The sequence below is a fragment of the Plectrocnemia conspersa genome, unplaced genomic scaffold (assembly GCF_051122295.1).
Source record: "Plectrocnemia conspersa isolate PC_06_02 unplaced genomic scaffold, ASM5112229v1 ptg000010l, whole genome shotgun sequence".
Lineage (NCBI taxonomy): Eukaryota > Metazoa > Arthropoda > Insecta > Trichoptera > Polycentropodidae > Plectrocnemia > Plectrocnemia conspersa.
In genome coordinates this window covers 26542003-26562132 of record NW_028277174.1, presented here as the reverse complement: position 1 = coordinate 26562132, position 20130 = coordinate 26542003, and the positions used below count along the sequence as shown (strand labels likewise).

The 20130-nt window shown below is 27.4% G+C and overlaps 1 protein-coding gene across 1 annotated transcript in view; it reads right to left on the bottom strand.

The window, feature by feature from the left end:
- Dh31 (diuretic hormone class 2) overlaps positions 1-6181 on the bottom strand; it is a 72982-nt gene extending 66801 nt beyond the window's left edge. Inside the window, exon 1 of the mRNA XM_088194804.1 lies at positions 6055-6181. The gene's annotated coding sequence lies outside the window, so the exon portion shown is untranslated. The remainder of the gene's footprint in view (positions 1-6054) is intronic.
- Between the last annotated feature and the right edge of the window lie 13949 nt (positions 6182-20130).

Below are 20130 nucleotides of genomic sequence, written 5' to 3'. Positions count from 1 at the left end.
AGTAAAATAAAACAAGATCAAATTTTCATTAAATATTTAGGAAATGCAATTAAAATTACGGCAGTTATCGTTAACCTAAAAACCGTTATATTTCATATAGATGACAAAAAGGGGCCGCAAGAATTAATTATATTATATAAAAACTTTTTACGGACTGTTAATTTTTATTTCTTTAATTTCCAAATCTACTGATTTTTTTACTTTTAAATATGTTATAAGACATATTGTCATCTTTAATTTTTTTAACAAGATTTTTAGCTTTTTGAAATGGCTGACATTTTGAAACAATATAGTGGATCAGACTAAATTTGTTGATACGTGATCCTGAGCAACGTGATCAATTAAAATTATATTTTATTTACAAAAAATATTTCTATTGAAATATTTTTTTACTATTTTTACATTTTTTTCTCTAATATCATTTATTATGGTCGCAATTTTTTAACAAAATAGCGGCAAACAATTTTATTTAATTAAAATTGTTTTACTTTTTCTCTAGAATCAATTTTTACGGACCAATATTTTTTTGCTTATTTTTTAAATGGCCGCTATTTTGAAAAAATGCAGATTGTGCTGGGTATCAAACTTACAATGTCCATTTTATAGAAAAGTTTTTGGGGAATCTAATTTAAACTACGGTAGTTACAGTTGTCACAAAAATCGTTATATCCCATACATATTATAGCAAAAGCAGACCAGAGGCTGCAAGAATTAGCTAGATTTTATAGTTCTCCATTTTTCAGAAAAGTTTTAGGAGAATCCAATTAAAATTACTCCAGTTATCGCTGTCACAAGTTTTTGTAAATACTTAAAACTATATTTTATTTCAATTTATATTATAAAACAATTTGATCTCTACCTTTTTTTTATAGAATTTTTTATATTTTTCAATAGCAGCCATTTTGTAAAATGCATTTCAGATCCGACTAGCAAACAATCTTAATTGAGATATATATACAAGATCAATTTTTTATGATTAAAAATACGGCTTGTGACGTTGCCGCAAAAATCAAAAATTATCTTATTTTATATATTTAATAATAAAATGAAATATTTAATAATAAAATGTTATTTTATGAAATAAACGTTGTTTTAAATATATTTTTGTAAAAAATATATTTAAAACAACGTTTATTCGCCTCGTGAAAACATTTTTTTACTTATTAATTATTTAATGTTTTTAAATGTCTAAATAATACTGATTGATCCATATTTTAAACCTAAGGTTGCAGCTTTTGTGATTACTGCCTTAACCCTTTCACCGCGGATGGCTTCTATAGATGTCATCAAGAAAATCGCTAGTACTCATTGGGTGCTATAAACATTTAAGTTTAATAATATGGTTATTTAAAATAATTTAAAGCTATAAATCACTTGAATTTATAAAACCATCATGTTTTTAAAAATATGGCATGCTCCCTACATAACAACAAATTTCGAAATGGTGCGCAAAAATATCAGCCGCGCTGAAAGGGTTAATATTGATGTATTATACAATATAAAAAATTGTTCGAAGAAAATGGTATTTGCTCCTAAAGTAAATACTTAAAAGCTTTTATAAGATCCAATTCTTTCTTCATGAAGAAAACATCGGATCAGATATTTTCGTCAAAGTAATATTAATATATCGAATTTGATGAATTCATACAGAAACAAAATTGTGCTGTAATTTTTTGCAACTCAATAAAACTAGACTTGCGATTCACAACTTAGGAAACGCTGGTATAGAGTAATACATAGCATGAAAAGTGTAGAATAAAATTGGATTAGTTAAAAAGTGACACCATCAAATTATGGAGCAAAATTGCTGGATATCGAATATTCACGTTTAGATATTATTCATGAAAATCTGTCTATCTGTGAATAAAATACTACGTTTTGTATTTTCTATTGTGAAAAACTAGTAATTTAGATAAAATCTGATCCAAAAAAAATATTCTCAGTTTTTTACAATATAAATATTGATTTATTTTAGTAAAGCGCGTATAATTTAATACAAGCAGCAGGCGCGTATAGTGAGAAACTTTCCCTTTCGCTTGCTCGCGTGTTAAGTGACGAGAATGAGTGAGAGATAAAGGCGTGTGCTACAATCGTTCCACACGCCCTTATCTCTCACTCACTCTCGTCACTTAACACGCGAGCGAGCGAAGGGAAAAGTATGTCACGGTACGCGCCTGATAAGCAAATGCATATTACTTATAGATTTTGGTCCAGTTCCTTATAAAGTCCAAGCATGCTTCAATATAGATCGTTTTTGTTTCGTACTTATGTTAGATTTAATACAATCGGTTTAACACATCATATTTCAGTCAAGTTTATCAAAATTTATTACCGAAATGTCAGTGAAAGTTATTAAAAAAATACACTTCACAGCTTAACGAATCGCCTATGGTAATCCTGTTTTTTACACTTCCCCGCTTAAAAAAGATAAGATTCACATGAGTTATTTTTTGAGTAAAAATATAATATAGTCCTGATAAAAATACCTTACTGTACACAATAAATTTATATTTAAATAACATACAAGCTCAAAATATAATGTAGTAAAAGCTCTTGAGTTTTTAACTCTTAGCGGATGAAAGGAAGAAAATATACATGCTATCCGAACAGGGGTACGGCTCGACCCCAAAGACTCCTGGATTCTAAAAAACATTTTTTTTGACAAATAATTAAATAAAAAATGCTTTCTATTTAAGTTTGTATGATTTTATTTTGTGAATGAACCAGAAAATTTTCTGTAAAAACACAAATGACGATTTTAAATCATGCTTAATTATTTAAATTAATTATCCATAGATACGCTTTGTTAATCCAACAGTATAGATTTCGCCCTGCCCGTTCTACTGTTACTAATCTTGTCACCAAAACGGTGAGAATATATTTGAGATACGATTTGCAGAAAGTTATATGTTACTTAACATTTTTTCAAACTACTGAATAGTGCTGACGTTCCGGAACGTCTTTTGAGAATCACGTCCTCTACTACTGTCGTCAGAACCAGGATGTTCACACTAGCCGACTCGCTTGTGACTGTCGCCATCCGTATTGTTAATACACTGGCATTACACATTGACTTATTTAATGTTAGCTACGAGGAGCTGGTCCGGTATAAGTATAGATGATCTTAATCTGGCAAGTTCGACTTTTAAATACCGTATAAAATATAAATGTAATATTAAGTATTAGTAATAGAAAATTTATGATAAAAATAAGTATAAGTCGTGCCATTAAAAAATACAATGGATTTTACTTCTTTTGTCAATCAATACGATGTACAATTTTAAAACTTTAAATAAAAAAACATAAAAGAGAGCAATCTTATTATATTAAAGTATACTATAAAGGTGCCAATAAACTATTAAAACTTAATTTATAAAAAAAGTTTATACCTAAGCTATTGGATTTAATAAGGTTTATAATGTATGTATTTAACGCCATTGAAATTAAATATATTACACCTAATATTAAAAAAAAAATTTTTTTTGCAAACTTCTCGTTATTAACTTTGTTTGTGAATATTTTTATTTTAATAAAGTTTAAACGATCATTGCAATGCCTTTTTTTAATCTAAGTTTTTCCTTTTTACGTTGAAACTTTTAAGCTTCTTAAATATTAAGTAATAAATAAACGCTGAATTTATAATTATATTATCACAAGGAGTAGGTTTGGCGCTATGCATAGGTTTTGTATTTTTTATGTATTATTTATTATCTTTATTATACAATCTGATCAAGATATGAAAAAAGTTTATAGAAAAACTTTCTAAATACAATCCGGTCATAAAGTTTACCTTCGACTTTAATTTAATTAATTATGAAATTGTTAATAAGATAACTCGGCCGGAAGGAAAAAACAATGTCTGTTTCAGAGACGGGCTTCTGATTTTAAGTTATGATTTTTTTTATAAATTAATACTGCCTTTTTTCTGAAACACAGCTCTTTGGAGATGAGCGAACATTGGTCACGTTTTATTTCCATTCTTCTCCATCCACGCAATGCTAATATTTGTCCGTCGAGATTTGCCAAGGGAAAAATTACAAGATGTCTTATAAATAATCATTTTCGATCCTTATATTGTGTGCGTATCCTTTATATGATACATATACTACACTGCGAAATGTATATTAAATTGTTGATTAAATGGCGAGGATTTAAAGAAAAATATATATGAAAATATACTCCTATTTTAGTATACCATACTATTTAATTGAACGTAATAAGCATGATTTTATATTAATGGTTTACAAATAAATAGCTATTTCAAGTTAAACAGTTATTTTGTTCATGGACTAAGGGTTGTATTAATTAAAAAAAAAATAACTGTATAATAAAATCTACAATTGAAAGTGATTAAAATGCATGTATTTAAATGCATAAGCTAGAAAAAATATAAATTTAATTTACATGTTATATAAATATAGTTATATTTAATATAACATGTAATTTAATTTACATGTTATATAAATATGTTAATATGCGATTATATCAAATCTGGATTGTTTGATTTTACGCGTTTTTCTCCACTACACTGTAAATTTTCTGAGAAGATTTATAGCTAGCTACACTTCTTTACTTGTGGAATCCGATTATTTTTTAAGCAATACAGAATTTAAAAAGTATAATACATTTTGCGTTTATACAGACTATTATATCTTAAAAATCACATTCGTTGAATAATAAAATATAATAAAAGCATGAGGGTATCAAGTATTATATATCAATATGTAAATAAATACGGTGTAGTAAATAAAGAAACATCGAGAAAGAGATAAAACGCGTATTTATGTAATGTTAAAACGTATATAGAATTTCCCGAAAATATTGTTTATTAATTTTTTTTTAATAAATATCGATTGCCTATTATATTAACAAGCATCACTTTATTTCCATGTTATCTTACAATTTACTGAACAGATACGCTTAATATATTTTTAATATATTTTTCTTGAATATATCAAAATTTATAATAAATTGCAGTAATTATTTTAATTCAGTATTAAATATTTGCATAAAATTGGAAATATATATTATATGTATATGTACTAGATAAATTGTATTGTTACCAAAAATATTGTGTAATTAATAAATTTATTTTTTATTAAATAAATATTATCATAATTGCTTCGCCTATTTTACATATATGTATATAAAAAGAAAGCTTCTCTTATGTTTTTATGTATGCGATTATTTAGAAAACAGACAAGCTTTTTACCCGTTTTGTTCTGTAATCTATCCAAAAAGATTTAAATCTACATAATCGGATCAATTCAGTAATAATATAAATTGTTTTCGGGTTTATATAAGTTATAACATATATATATATATATAAATGAAAAATATTACTGTCTATTTAAAAGTTTATCAATATGTAATGATATAAAATCTATAAATCTTAAGATTAAAATAATTTTAAGAATTATTAAAATTTATTAGAATCTAGTTCAATCTACGTATATATAGCAAAAATAATTTAAGACTCGTTTTATATATTATATATATAAAAAGCACGTAAAATTAAAAAATGATTCTATCATATAAATCTGCTTATTTACGCACATCAAAAAAGTTAATGCTTTTTGTCAACAGCTCAGCTTTTTTGGTACGCAGTAAAGTGTAAAAATAAAAATATAAACTGGACTCGAGGGACTTATATAAGACTAATAGGAAGTACTCTTTGTCTTTATGTATTTTTAACATAATAAACTTGAAATGTGAGAGTTTACGATGATTTTTTTTGGGAATGATTGAGAAGAATCTCTACTCATTACATTATACCTAAATTTTATTGCCCATAATACAACGGAAAGTTCTAGCTTTTTTATAAATAATTTTAGAGCGTATTTGGGGCATAATTTTTATATATTTTATTCTACTAATATGGAAAATTAATATTTTTTTTAATAATATAATATTTTGGTGTAAATATTATTTATATTTATTTTCTAAAATATTTAGTTATTCAACTACTTTTCAAAAATTAAGATAAATCTTAATAAATTGAAGGATATTTCCTGTAGGGAAAATTCAGTAAAAAAAATAACGAAAGAGACTTACGTGGTTGGCTTCAGAAGCAACAGGAATTCGTACGGAGCGCTTTTGCTAGGACGTGTTGAGCGTCGTCGACAAGAGTGTCCGCCCTTGCCCAGAGCGAGAGCTTTTATACCCCAGCCGCCCATCGCCCGCCCCCGCACTGTATAAAAATTATATTCCTCACGCCCCTTACTTGCTCCAGCGCCATCGAGAAGGTCTGTCCTCCTGAAGATGAACACATAAATAGTTACTTAACCGAAAAATTTAATTATATTTCACCAGCAATTCCAATCATATACTAATATGTATCTTTCAATTTTAATATTCCAATAATAAAATAAAATAAAAGTAAAAATAACAACGCTGTCGGCTATCATTTTTTATCGGTTCTACGTTAAATATATTAAAAACATCGCATTTATCATCAAATTTATACAAGGGAAAGCTCGTTAATACTAAATTTAATATAGTTTATTTTAGCAATTTATAAAATTCATAAACTACACTTTATTTGTTACAATAATATTTTCTGATGTTTGGCACTAGGATTAGTCAATAAATTTGTGAAGTTCTTAAACAGGTCCTTGAATTTAAAACGCTAGTTTAAGATGTTAAAATAAATTTATTTGAAATGAAAATTGTAAGTTGTAAGACCGATTCTAAACACATTAAAGCATTTGATTAATTAACTTTGAAGTAGATTTTAGATAAGAGGAATTAAACAAAATAATATTGGTTATTTTAGATAAATTTGTAAACACAAAAATAAATATGTCAACTTAAAAAATAGTTTAAGACTTAACATCATAAATTCGTAGAATTTTTTTTACAGTTTAGCTATATTTGTAAAATTCCCGAAATATTTCAAGATATAAATTAACTGCAAATCCAAATAAAGATTGCTTCGAATATAACAAAAATATTCTATAAAAATTGATTTTATTAATGAATTTAACGGAAACAAGCTAATACCAATCAGAAGGATTAAATATAATTCGTTGATAGATAATCAGATATTTAATGCTGTAAATTATTTGTTATGTAAAAAAATGTCTGTTCAAACTAAATTTCTAGCTACTATATTTTTTACGTGTTTATAATATCCTTATATATTATAATATCACAAAAATGAACGATATTTTTTTATTACGATATATCGGAGAAATTAAAGTTGTTTTAAAAATAGATCTTGTAAATATCATCTTGTTTCAAAATCGCGAATATAAAAAAATGTAATAAAGACGTAACTCATATCATATATACAAAATATACAATAAAATATTTATTTTTTTGTAAGTTTTTAATGACTGCCATGTCGACATTATTAAGTTAACTAACGAACAACAAATTAATTTTAGACAAATAAGTAAAGACTAAATTATCTTTAATTAAATTAATTAATACATATTTTATTTTATTCAATTATTTTAACTATTATTAAATGTATATTTGGAATTAAATAATTTAATAATCATTAAATACTACAGGCATGTCGTTCAATCTAACCTATTTAGTTAACTAATGAACAACAAATTAATTTTAGACAAATAAAGACTTAATTATCTTTATTTATTCTAAAAATATATCTTGTATTAATCTTAGCTACGTAAGTTCGGATCCACCATTTTTTCAAAATGGCGGCAAATTAAAACATTAAGAAATCTTAACTTCATAATTAATAATCTTAGAAAAAAAGTAATCGGATAAAACCGTTTCAAAATTAAAATTAAATTTATATTATGAAAAAAAAAAGATTTTTCATTCATGTGGGATTTAATAATTTTTTTTATAATTTATATCATTTATGTGGGATTTTACAAAATTTGAAGACACGATAACTGCGAAAGACTTATTTAAAAATCGTAACATCTTTTAAAAAAAAAAAAAAAGTAAAGATAAAAAACATATAAAAATAAAATTGAAATAAAATTTGAATAGAAAGAAAAGTATTTTTTTTTTAAATTGTATCGTTGATTTTAAAGAAATTCAAAAATTGATTCTAAAGAAAAATATGTTATGTTCTAATCTGATTGCTCTTTAATATTTGTTGAAATACTATACAATTATTTTTTTTAATAAGCACAATAAAAAAAATTTAAATGGCTTAATTTTATTTTGTTAAATATAATACTTTAAATTATATTTGGCGAAGCCCTAAAAATATTTTTTTTTATTTATTTCGGACACCAAATTAAAAAATTTTTTTTTTCTAAAATCCTCATTGTCACTTTAAAAAACTTAAGATATGAAACTTTTACTCTGATAAATATAGAGATTTTTTTATGTAAATTTAATGGAAATAAATCAAACGTTATTTTTTAATTTAAAATAAACGAAAAATAATTGCATATACATACAACTAAAATTATTTAATGAATTGTGTCATATTTAAAATTCTACTATAAAACGGTCAGTATTATATTATTAATATATGTGATAAACGGTCAATAACTTGTTGATAAATGGTCAGTAAAGCACTAATTTTCGTAATTACCGGTCATAGCAACAATATTAAAACTAATTAATTTATACCTAAACTCATAATATTATTTGTATAAATATATGTAATTATTTTAAGAGTAATTTTTCTATTGCCTAATATATAGCATCGTATTTTATCATTCTTAGTCAAAATATAACAACTATTTACTTTAAAAACAGGCTGACTGTTTAACAACTTACATAATCAAATTACGGAACAAAATCATTAAAACTTCTGACTCAAAAATCCTCCTTTACAATAGTTATCACAACTTAAAATTGCATCTCCCCAAAAATATTTATATGTTCCTAACTAGGTTTTTTTAATGACAGACTATATACTCTTTCATTATCAGTATTAGCAATTATACAATGGTATCGTATTTTATAGATTACATATTACATAGCTCATTGTACACAATTTTTATATTACAGTTTTTCCATATGTGATCTATTGTATATGCAATGTATGTTTTAAGATTTAGTTTTAAATTCGAACTTATTCAACACTTTTTTTTTATTTTTAGAGCCCTACAAATTTCATAAATGAAAGCAGCCTGGTAGTAAACCCACGCAATATAAAGGAAAAATATCCTTTTAAATTTGACATCGCATTTTCTATTTTATTAATGTAAGTCTACCTTGAAATATGACAGGCATTAATCCAATAAGTTATAGCGTGTAACTATCATCACATCATATACAATAACATTAAATTAAAACAACACAAATTATTTGCAAAAAGATTTGGAGTTAAAGTTAATTAGGATTTAGAGATAATTTCATATATATTAATACGAGAAGAGGTATGTATCTTATCCGTATTTAAATCCTAGTGTCTTTTTGATATGTTGGTACACATTTCATTGTATTTTGAATAAGTGTATTTAAAAAAATTGTTGTTGCTTAGTGGTTTTTAACTGCGGATTGTAGAGGGCCCTAAATAGTCGCAATCGCATCCCTTATTCTCAACCGTGACTGCTATGGTCTCAGCGCTCAACAACGCTCCTTAAGAAATAAATGTGACTGTATAATATTAATCGAATTACAACGCTACTTATATATAAATATATAAAAAAAAATGGAGCTACAGAAATAATAATCAGTATTCAACGTAATCAGATAAGCTAAATAATTATTAACATATTTCGTTTTTTGCTGATTTTCATGGCGTTTGCTTTTCACTATGAATGTTCAAATGCATTATGCATACGTACTCAGTTAAAATTGTGTACATAGGATATATGGCGAACTGGATGCAAAGGTCTCTTGAGTGATGTGAAATTATAAATCGGGCGATGCAAAGATGCAAAGCGCTGCCAGGTTGTTTATATTTGTTATAAATATAGGGGTTGCACAAGATTGCTGAAATGACAAGATCCTAGAATATAAAAGAGACTTTCTTTACTTGTATATATAAATTATGTTTAAATTTTTAACTATACAGCTAAAAGATTTTTGAGACTGCCTTGTTCATGCAGAAAATAGCATATTTCTTTTAAACTGTGTTTATCTCATCGGTCAAATTTTGGATCAAAAATAGTTAGGCTTTTTTATATAAATAAACTAATCATTTAAATTATGAATTATTACTGCGTTTTCTATGTCAAATTTATATTAATATTGCACCTAATAAAATGTATTTATCAACAATATATGTATGGCTAACGTTGTTTTACTAAGTCCTACTCCAGGTTATTTGGCAGTTATATTTTACCCTTTTTTGTTCAGATAAATGTTGAATATCATAAATAATTGCTTTTTTACAGAATTTAAAATTCTCTGCAACAAAAATTTCAATGCGATCTATGTTCTGCACAATATATATCAGTGAAGTGAGCGTACCGATATTTATATTAGCAGCTTTGTCTCAGATTGCAAATAAAATTTTATACATAACGGTCGAAGCTGTGCCTCAGCTTAACTAGCTTTTCTGATAAATAAACAGCATTATGGTTTTATTGAATACGTGACAACGATTGATTTGTAGCTGAATGTTACTCTATTTCTCTATTAAAAAATAAAGTTTTGGTTTATATTTTTAAAATATTATTGCACATGAAAACTTAAAATATTTAATAGCGCATATAATGTATAGTTTAACTTAATTTAAAAGCATAAATATTTCATCAGTTTCATTTTCGAAATGAATTCATATCGTATACTTTTCGTAGAATACGCAAATTTATTACTGTGTAGTGCTCAAGAATGAAATTCTAAAGTGAAACTCACTTTGAATAAAATTAATAAATTACGATCAACTTTGATGTAAGAAAAGTTTTCATTTATCTGCTTATGCTAGAATATTTAATAAAATATATGTATTATATATTGTAGATATATGCTATCGATTAAAAAATCAACAGATAGCTAACCTAACCGTTTATTAAGAATGTTTGTAAAAGTAATACCTGCCCTAACCAAACTGACAGCATGGGTATTAAAATGTATTTTATACTATTGTATAATTTTATTTTAATTTAAATTTTATAATTAAAATATATTGTGTCAAGTGTTAAGAGTAACATCATTGCGCGATATATGATGTATTTTTTTATACAGTACTTTAAAATTATATTGAATTATATCAGTGTCTACTGTAACCGAAATACTACAGTGAACATATTTTAAGGGGAAAATAAAGAAATATACTTTTGAACTTTTTAATAATTTTTTTTTCTGTAATTGTGTTCAAAAAATAGACCGGAGTAATGATAAGTATATCGAACGTATATCCGTACCGTGTGCTTTAGAGCTAATAGTGGGGACTTGTGTCCTAACTTGCCATCTCTTTCTAAATTATGGATAATGATGAAATGGATAGCTCTCGAACTGACTGTGTTAATGCAAATTAGTAGCTAAATTTATTACTCAATAACTGTTCTTGTATAACTTATTGTACATTACGGTTATTAAAAAAGTGTCGACGATAACAGTAAAATATTACATATAAAAATAAAATAGCGCTGGGTAATATATATGGCTTCTTAAAATTAAAAATAAAACCCCAATCCTTGGATGAGTTTTTCGGAACTTTTTTTAATTATTTATGACTATGAGTAATTACCTAAGCAATTAACCGTCAGATTTTGTAGTGAAAATATTTATAAAATGTGTAATGCCACATGGTTTAAAATTTAGTTGAAATTTCTAAATTATTATGTATTTCTTGACAGGATAAATTTTACAGTCTATCGGTTAATACCAATCATCATCTCAGGTAATTTAAATTTAAATGGTTGTACTAAATCGGATTAAGAGTTAAAATAACTGCCTTTGGTGAAGATTGAGTGATACTACGAACGTGTTTACGTGATAGGCGTTAAACTTATGTAGATTTTACCAGTAAGTATTTGCAAAATATATTATTGGTAAATAAATAAATGTGGGCAACCTTATATATTTATAACTAAGGTGTATGAAATCATATACCTGCCAAAAAAATCTGAACTGTTTTGGATTAAAGAAGATTGATCCTCTCTGAAGAGAGTAAAATAAATTTATACAGGTCAAATGTGGTGCATCGTAGAGAAAAATACGGGGAGAAAAAATGTAAGCAACTGTGCGAAATCTAAGGAAATGAACTGGGGGTGCTTCTTATATTCCGAAATGGCAGGTGTCTATTTCATCGACGAAACAGTGAAGACGGTGTGTTATAAAACTGTACCATTTTTTATGAATCATGAAATCGACAATTATATTTTTTATCATTTTTATCAATGCAATAACGATGAGAATAAAAAAATAAAATCAAATTAATATTTTAGAATATAAAGAAAAATATAAAAAAACATATTTACTAAGTATTTATAGTATGTGGTGCTCTGTAATTTAATAATAATTTTAAAATTATTATTAATTTTTAAGCAAACTTTACTGTGTAATATAATTATTGAAAATCTATAAAAATATAACATATCTTTAATTATATACAGAAAATGATTACGTATTTTTTTAATTTTACTGAATGCTCTCTGCATTAAACCGATGGATGACTAATTTTTAAAATAAGATTTAATAACTTATAAACTATTCTATAAATACAGGGAATAAAGAAAATATTATATTTTATATGATATCTCTCAGGCCGTTAAGGCTATATAAAAAAATATTACATTCAATTAAATTTCGAGCCATTTATTTTTCAATTAATTTGATTAATAGTATAGTCAATAAACGCCTACAATGTGACCTCTAATTTTTTTAATGCTTTTTCGCAGTGTGTGCTATTTATAAAAGGGTTAAAAATAATATCATTCAGTTTTACGTCCTGTATTTTAAGTACGTATATATATAAATATTGTAGAAAGATGTATTTTAATTACTCCCGAAATATTAATATACACATAAGCAACGCCTAGTCCACATCTTGACAATTTTTTTGTCCTACCATGCAAAGACTGTCCTATCGTTCATGTTACAACTTTTCCCTTGTGTAATTGTACTAGTAAACTATATTATTTGGAAGAGTAAATTGTATTATATAGAGTAATACAATTCGAGTTTACTATATGGGCAGCACTGTAAATCAGACAGCTGTAAATAATCACGCGTGCTTAAAGTATCAAATGCAGGAACGTCGTTTCAATTTTATCCTAGGGAAAGGAAAGTAGTCGTTATTTTTAATATTCCATTTTCATTTATTATCATAGTATTTAATTAGGAAAAATTCAAGGGGGCGTTTCTGTTTGGAATCCACGTTAAAATCAATAAAATCGTGCCATCGCAATGGAAACGCTTGAAAACATTATAACTTACAATAAGTGAGAATCGAATAAAGAAAGCATATCAAAACAGAATTTTGATTAATAGGAGAGCGCAAAAAACAATTATCCCTTCTTAGAAGTCAAAAATCCACGTCAAAAGCAATAAAATCGTGCCGTAGCCGTCGCAGTGCGAATGCTCGGTTACGATCGTACTCACTGCGACGGCGCCGATAAGAAGCTACTAATCGTATGATAATAAGCTACTCATTTTTACAATATTACGATTTTAAATGAGTAAGAATCAAATGAAGAACATCTAAACCGAATTTTGCCCAATAGGAGAGCGCAAAAAACAATTATCCCTTCTCAGAAGTCAAAAATCCACGTCAAAAGCAATAAAATCATGCCGTCGCCGTCGCAGTGAGAACGCTCGTTGCCGAGCGTTCTCACTGCGACTGTTTGTTTTTGCACTCTCCTATTGACCAAAATTCGGTATGAATATACTTTAACCAATATTCAAAAGTATATATCAAAAGTAGGATAGCAATAATATTTTTAAAACATGCAATATGCGAGATGCGACATCTCTCTGAACTATTTCTTCCGTTTATTTTCCCTTGAGAGAAATATTTTAGACACAAAAGTTCTAAAACTATAATTAGTTTTAAAACTTTCATTAGGTTAGGTTTGGGTTTGAACAGAAAATGGGCGTTTCGCAACTCTCAAGTAGATTTTCAATAAAGCAGTATATAATTTCACTAGCGCTTATCAGTTAAAATAAATTTTGCTATAAGAAATATATGTCTATTTCTGAAAATGTAGTCTTAGTACTAGTGAAAATATAACTTCACTGAAAAATACACATTCACTGTAACATTTATACATCGCATGTAGAAAAGTTGAAATCATATAATTTTACTAGCATATTTTCACTAGTAAAAATATATATTTCTACCAGTGAAAATGTATTCCAAAATAATTTTACTGAAATGATATATTTAAAAAAATATCTTCGGGATAGATATTTTTTAGGGATAACCCGAAAATTTCCGAATAAACCACGACTGCAAAGAAATTGTTAGGAAAACATATTATCATAAAATGAATTTAAAATCCCATATAAATATAGAAGTCTATATAGAAGTACACCATTAGTGCTCACATCTAGTCTGTTTTTGAGTCATGCACATTCAACGCAATCGTAATGTGCACTGTGATAAGTCGGTCGCCTTAAGGGGCAGTATCAGTGTGTGTGTGTGTACACAGGGCAGTATTGATTTTCTCATTATCGAGACTATTATCTCTTCGTCTCTTTCACAATTTTTATAGTTATAAAGGGTGTTCTTTTTAGAGGTTTAGAACTAAATGTATTGACTTTATTGGAAAGATAATTTTGTGCCATTAATTTTAAAAATGATTTTGGACATATGGGTGCCGCGGCAAGTCCAATTTTCGAGCAGCTGATGCCGTAATTCGGAAATAACGCGACGAATGTTGGCTTCGTCTCTGGTTTATCGGCGTATACTAGCGACTTCACATATCCCCACAGAAAATAATCCAAAGGTGTTAAATTACACGATATTTGAGGCCAATTCACAGGTCCATTACGCGAAATTATGCGCTCATCGAATGTTTCCTTCAATAAATTGATTGTGGCGCGCGCTGTTGCGCGTGTTGTTGAAAACAAAACACTTCCACATTAATGCCATTCAATTGGGGAATGAAAAAGTCAGTAATCTTGGATATTACGACATAGTACTTGGATAGTACGACATCTCTGCGGATGCGTATTATCAATTAGAGTATGCGTGGTGTGAAAACGATCCATGGTTATTCGAATTATTTTCCCGGATGGACGTTTATATCGACCGTAAAATGGATGTAGCGTACGGTACGAAGCACGATTTTCGAAATAAATTTGCACAATTTGCAAGCGTTGTTCTGGCGTAAGGTTTCATGATGAAATGGCAAACCAAGCTGAGCACAAATCAGCTGTCAAAAAGCGGTGCCAATTCGGTAAACAAACATATAAAAAAAAACACCCTTTAGGAAGATTGTGATTGAAACATAAATGGCATAGTATTCTAATAATCCTCGGTTTATCTGTCGAACCCTGTATACATAGCATTTATGAATTCTGATTAATAACTTAAAATCTAAATCGATAATAACCATAAACTGGTTACGATACTATTACCACGCTTGATTATTTGATAAAGCTCATCTATATTATACATTGTAAAGCTTTCAAGTTTCTGTTTCACATCATTCGGAATAATCGCTTTATACGTTTGTCTTCCTTAGAACAATATCTCGGGGGTTCCTTAATCCTTGCTTACAATACATAGACGCGTTAATTTGTATATAATTTATCAAACGCTTAATACAAAATTTTCGCAATGTAATAAAATAGATAGGCAAATGCCGTAAAAAATGCTAGTGTATTTAATCCTGCAGCTTCACTCAATTACATTAAGCCACGTGTTTCGAGCGATTCGATTATTTGAAATTAAAGTAGAGTTTTATTAGCCTCAATATAAAGTTAAAACTTGCTATAATTGGCTAGTAATATGCACATTTGATCGAGTGTATCGTAAAATTGCCGTAAACGTTAATAGTTTTGCCTTTATACCTTAAGTTAGATTGAATTGATTCAGCGTGAGTAATGATATGGATGTTATATAGTAAAATAATTTATAATAAATCTTTTCTCGATATTTCAATGACAGCACAGTACATTTGTTCGACGTGATAAATTTTCGTATGCAAATATGTTTTTGAAAAGTAATTTTCTTTCAATCTTCGCTTTCAATAGACCGTTGTGTATAGTAATTTATTCAAAATAATCGGTTGAATATATGTTATTTATATATTTTTATTAAACCCCATCTCAGTGGCGGTATTTTCCATGAGATTACAAAAATAAATATATCGCTTCACTTCTCACAAACTGTCATGGAAAGGTCATCCTTAAATGAGCAATAAATAGGTACATTTTTTTATATTAAGTTTTTTTCAGTACAGTAGCATACAGAAACGTTAAATGCACAATACTGGTTCATAACCATTTCCATTGTTTCGTAAGTATAGTAAAATTCAAGGAACATAAAACCATTTACAAATTTAAAAAATAATGTTGAAAAAAAATTACCCCCCCCCCCGCCTCCAAAATAATTGGATTTAATAAATTACTATGAATTTTCATGAAATCGAAATATTAAAAAAAAAACAATTTTTGCCCATCCCCTGAAAAAAATTTGAGCCGACAATAAATTTGTTTAAATAAAAAACAAAAAATAAGCATAGAATATTTCTGTGACTTTATAATATAAATTTTATGAATGAAATTTGAGCGCACCGCAAATGATGAAAAGGAAGACATTTGAAGATAGGGGGGGCAGATTGGGAATTCCCCCCCCCCCCATTCCCTAGAACTTGCCTAAAAAAACTAATGTCATTTTATAAATTTTAATGATTTCAAAATATTAAAAAACGCCAATGACTAGATATTCCCCCCCCCCCTAAAAAATTGAAATGACGTCCCTGATTCTAAAACAGAAATTTTCGGGTTATCCTTCAAAGAAAGCATATCGGAATATATTTTCACTAGTAGATATATATTTTTACCAGTGAAAATATAATTTATCTGGTATGTCCATATACAAATATATATTACATATACAAGTATAAATATTACAGGGAATGTGAATTTTTCAGTGAAGTTATATTTTCATTAGTGAAATCCATATACATTTTCACCAGTACATATATATATATTTTTACTAGTAAATATATAATTTAAGTGATAGACGCTGGTGAAATTATATGCTGCTATAATATGTCTTTGAAACTCAATTTGACAGTTGCGAAACGTACATTTGCTGTTCAAACCCAAACCTAACATACGCGAATTAACAAAATTCAGCCATAATGAAAGTTTTCAAAGTAAAAAGTTTTAGAACATTTTAGATGAAGTCCAAAATACAAAATCAGCCAATTTAACTCTCAGGGAAAAATATGCGAAAGAAGAAGTACAGACAGACATCGTATCTCGCATATTGCTCCATAATTTGTCTGCACTTCGATATGCTTAAAAAATATTATAGTTATTCTTTTGATATTACTACAGACTTCTGATATGAGAGTATTAGTCAAAGTATATTCAAGTCGAATTTTGGACAATAGGAGGGCGCAAAAACAATTATCACTTCTCAGAAGTCAAAAATTCACGTCAAAAACCATAAAATCGATTTAGATATGCTTCATTAGATTCACACTTATTGTAAGTGGTAATATTGTTATGAATTGTATTAAAATGAACGCTACATAACCGAGCGTTTCCACTGCGACGGCACGATTTTATTTCCTTTGACGTGGATTCTATTTTTATTAAATTACCAATGTAAATTTTTTATGCTGGTTTCATAGGAATTTTAAAATAAATTTAAATTAAATCCACTTTAGGTTATTCAAACATGTATGTATATATGAACACTAAAATTCTACCAAAATATGAACTAATTATGGAAACCAAAAAAAAATTCTAGAGAAAAATCGATTATAAATACTAAATTTAAATTTAGAAAACAGCTACATAATTATAAAATTAAGTTAGACGAGGATTTATACATCTTTCTAGGAACTTTTGTAAAGTTTCGCTGTAAAATCTTTATGAAGCTTTCTGCACTAATGTAAAAAAAAAATTTAAATCGACAATAATATAGGTTGCGCTATACGCATTATTAACTTCACTGCTATGGGTTGTGTGGTACATAGCCTTCAGCTGCTATTTTTGTTGCAAAAGTTGGAAATTCAAAATAGGATTTTTTATGTTCAGCATAAAGCGTTTGTTTAAATAAAAAAAAACGCTGTTAAACTCTACAGCGTCTAAAGAAGTAAAAATACTGGTTTAATGTAACATTCATTTCCGTCAATCAGTACTTATAAAATTTCAGAAAGAAATCAAATAAAAATTACAAGCTTTTACGAATTTTATTTTTTATTTTATTTTTATTAAATCTTCCGTTGTAACCTGACAGGCGTAATCCCAATGAGTTACAACGGGCAAATCTGTACCAATTGAATAAGCTAATCAGACGTAATGAATACCTACAAGTATGTATTAACCACCAGACTGAAAAAGTCTGGGAATCGGTGACATTAATTATAAATTATTATGTGCTATACAATTAATAATCAATAGATGTTACTGTTTTTTTTTATTAATAGCACATTTTTATAAATAAAAATTCGAATGCCGGGGCTCGAACCCGTAACCTCTGAATTACTAGTCTGAGACGTTACGGTCTACGCTATTTCGTCCTTTGATATAGGTATTCTTTAATAAAAAAATCTTTAACTTATCACATCACCTCTTTTTGCGTAACGATTTAAGACTAAATATTAAAATTTAAATTGAAACACATAAATTTGCTCTTATTAAATTAAAAATATATACATCTATGACTGTTTCAAGAATCTGAATCAACATAATAGCTTCTGCAGAGGCATAATCCGAAGAAGAATTTACACAAGCAGCAGCTTTTTGTTATTTAATAGAGCCTAGATTGAAAGGTGCTGCTGTCATAATATTATTAGTGCTTATTGACATTCAAGTCTCTCTACTAGATTAGCTTCAGCTAAGTACCTGTCAACACCATCGACCAGGGACGCCAGTAAACAGTTTTTTTAGTTCAGCTAGAAAAATCTATGCAGACAAGCGATCAAACCTTGTATTTAATTAAATAGTTATTATGCAAAATATATTTAATTTAACGCCTGTCTGTTCCTAGATTCATATACATATAATATATTAAGATTACTTTATATTTGAAACGTAAAAAAACGTGAAAAACATAGTTAATGTTATTAATAACGTATCATATGCGCCGCTTTATTTTATTATTAATAATTTAATTTAAATATAATATATTGCTTTAATAATTGTTAAATTGAGAGAAAGCTATATTCATCTTAATGTTAAAGTAATTTTATACCTATCGCTTTCACACAAAGTTAAATCAGTCTTGACACTATCAGATTCAAGTTTGGTGCGTAGGCGTACGCATCCTGTGTGCATGTCATAAATATTTAACTAAATAATCAGTTTCTAATTTTTGCATGACAGTTTGATAAGAAGCTTTGTCGTTTCCTTAAATAATAAACACTCGATAGCGCTTAAAGTTACAGATGGTGTTCTTCAGGGAAGTTTGTTAAGACCGTTTATCTTTATTGTATTATATATTCGAGTATGTACTAAGGATGTCCAAAAATTTAAAATTCGAGTGTACGATTACAACACAATTGTAAATTAAAACTAATCACAATAAAAGTCAATTACATCTACAAAAAGAATACAAATATAGCAATTGTATCTTCAAAGTAAACAGGGCAGAAGTATAAAATATAAATCAAGGGATCAAAGTTGCACCTTCTCGGAATTTGCATACATTACATAACATACTTAGGGTATTTTCCAATCGTTTGGATAACCGCTAAAATTCATCCAATAAAAATGTCTTGCATAACTAATTTCAAGGCAACGATTATGGATGGTCCTGACAAATGCCTAACAAATTGCCACCGTGTCTTAAAAACATTTAGTTTATGGCGCTTTTAACGCGGTCTATTTAAATAAAGAGAATAAACATGGATAGAAACCAGTATGTTGTATATGTTATTTAAACATATGTTTGTAAATATATTACGAAAAAGTTTTATAAAATTAAATAATATTTCTAAAAATGTTACATTGCTTTTAACATCCAATATATTCAAATTACATCAAATCTTGAAGCAATATCTAACCAAATTAAACTAAAGATTGTTAAACTTTATACGTTATAAATGTTTAATATTTTAAATATAAATTTGCTCAAGTAAGGCGACTTTAAATTATAATGAAATTTAAATA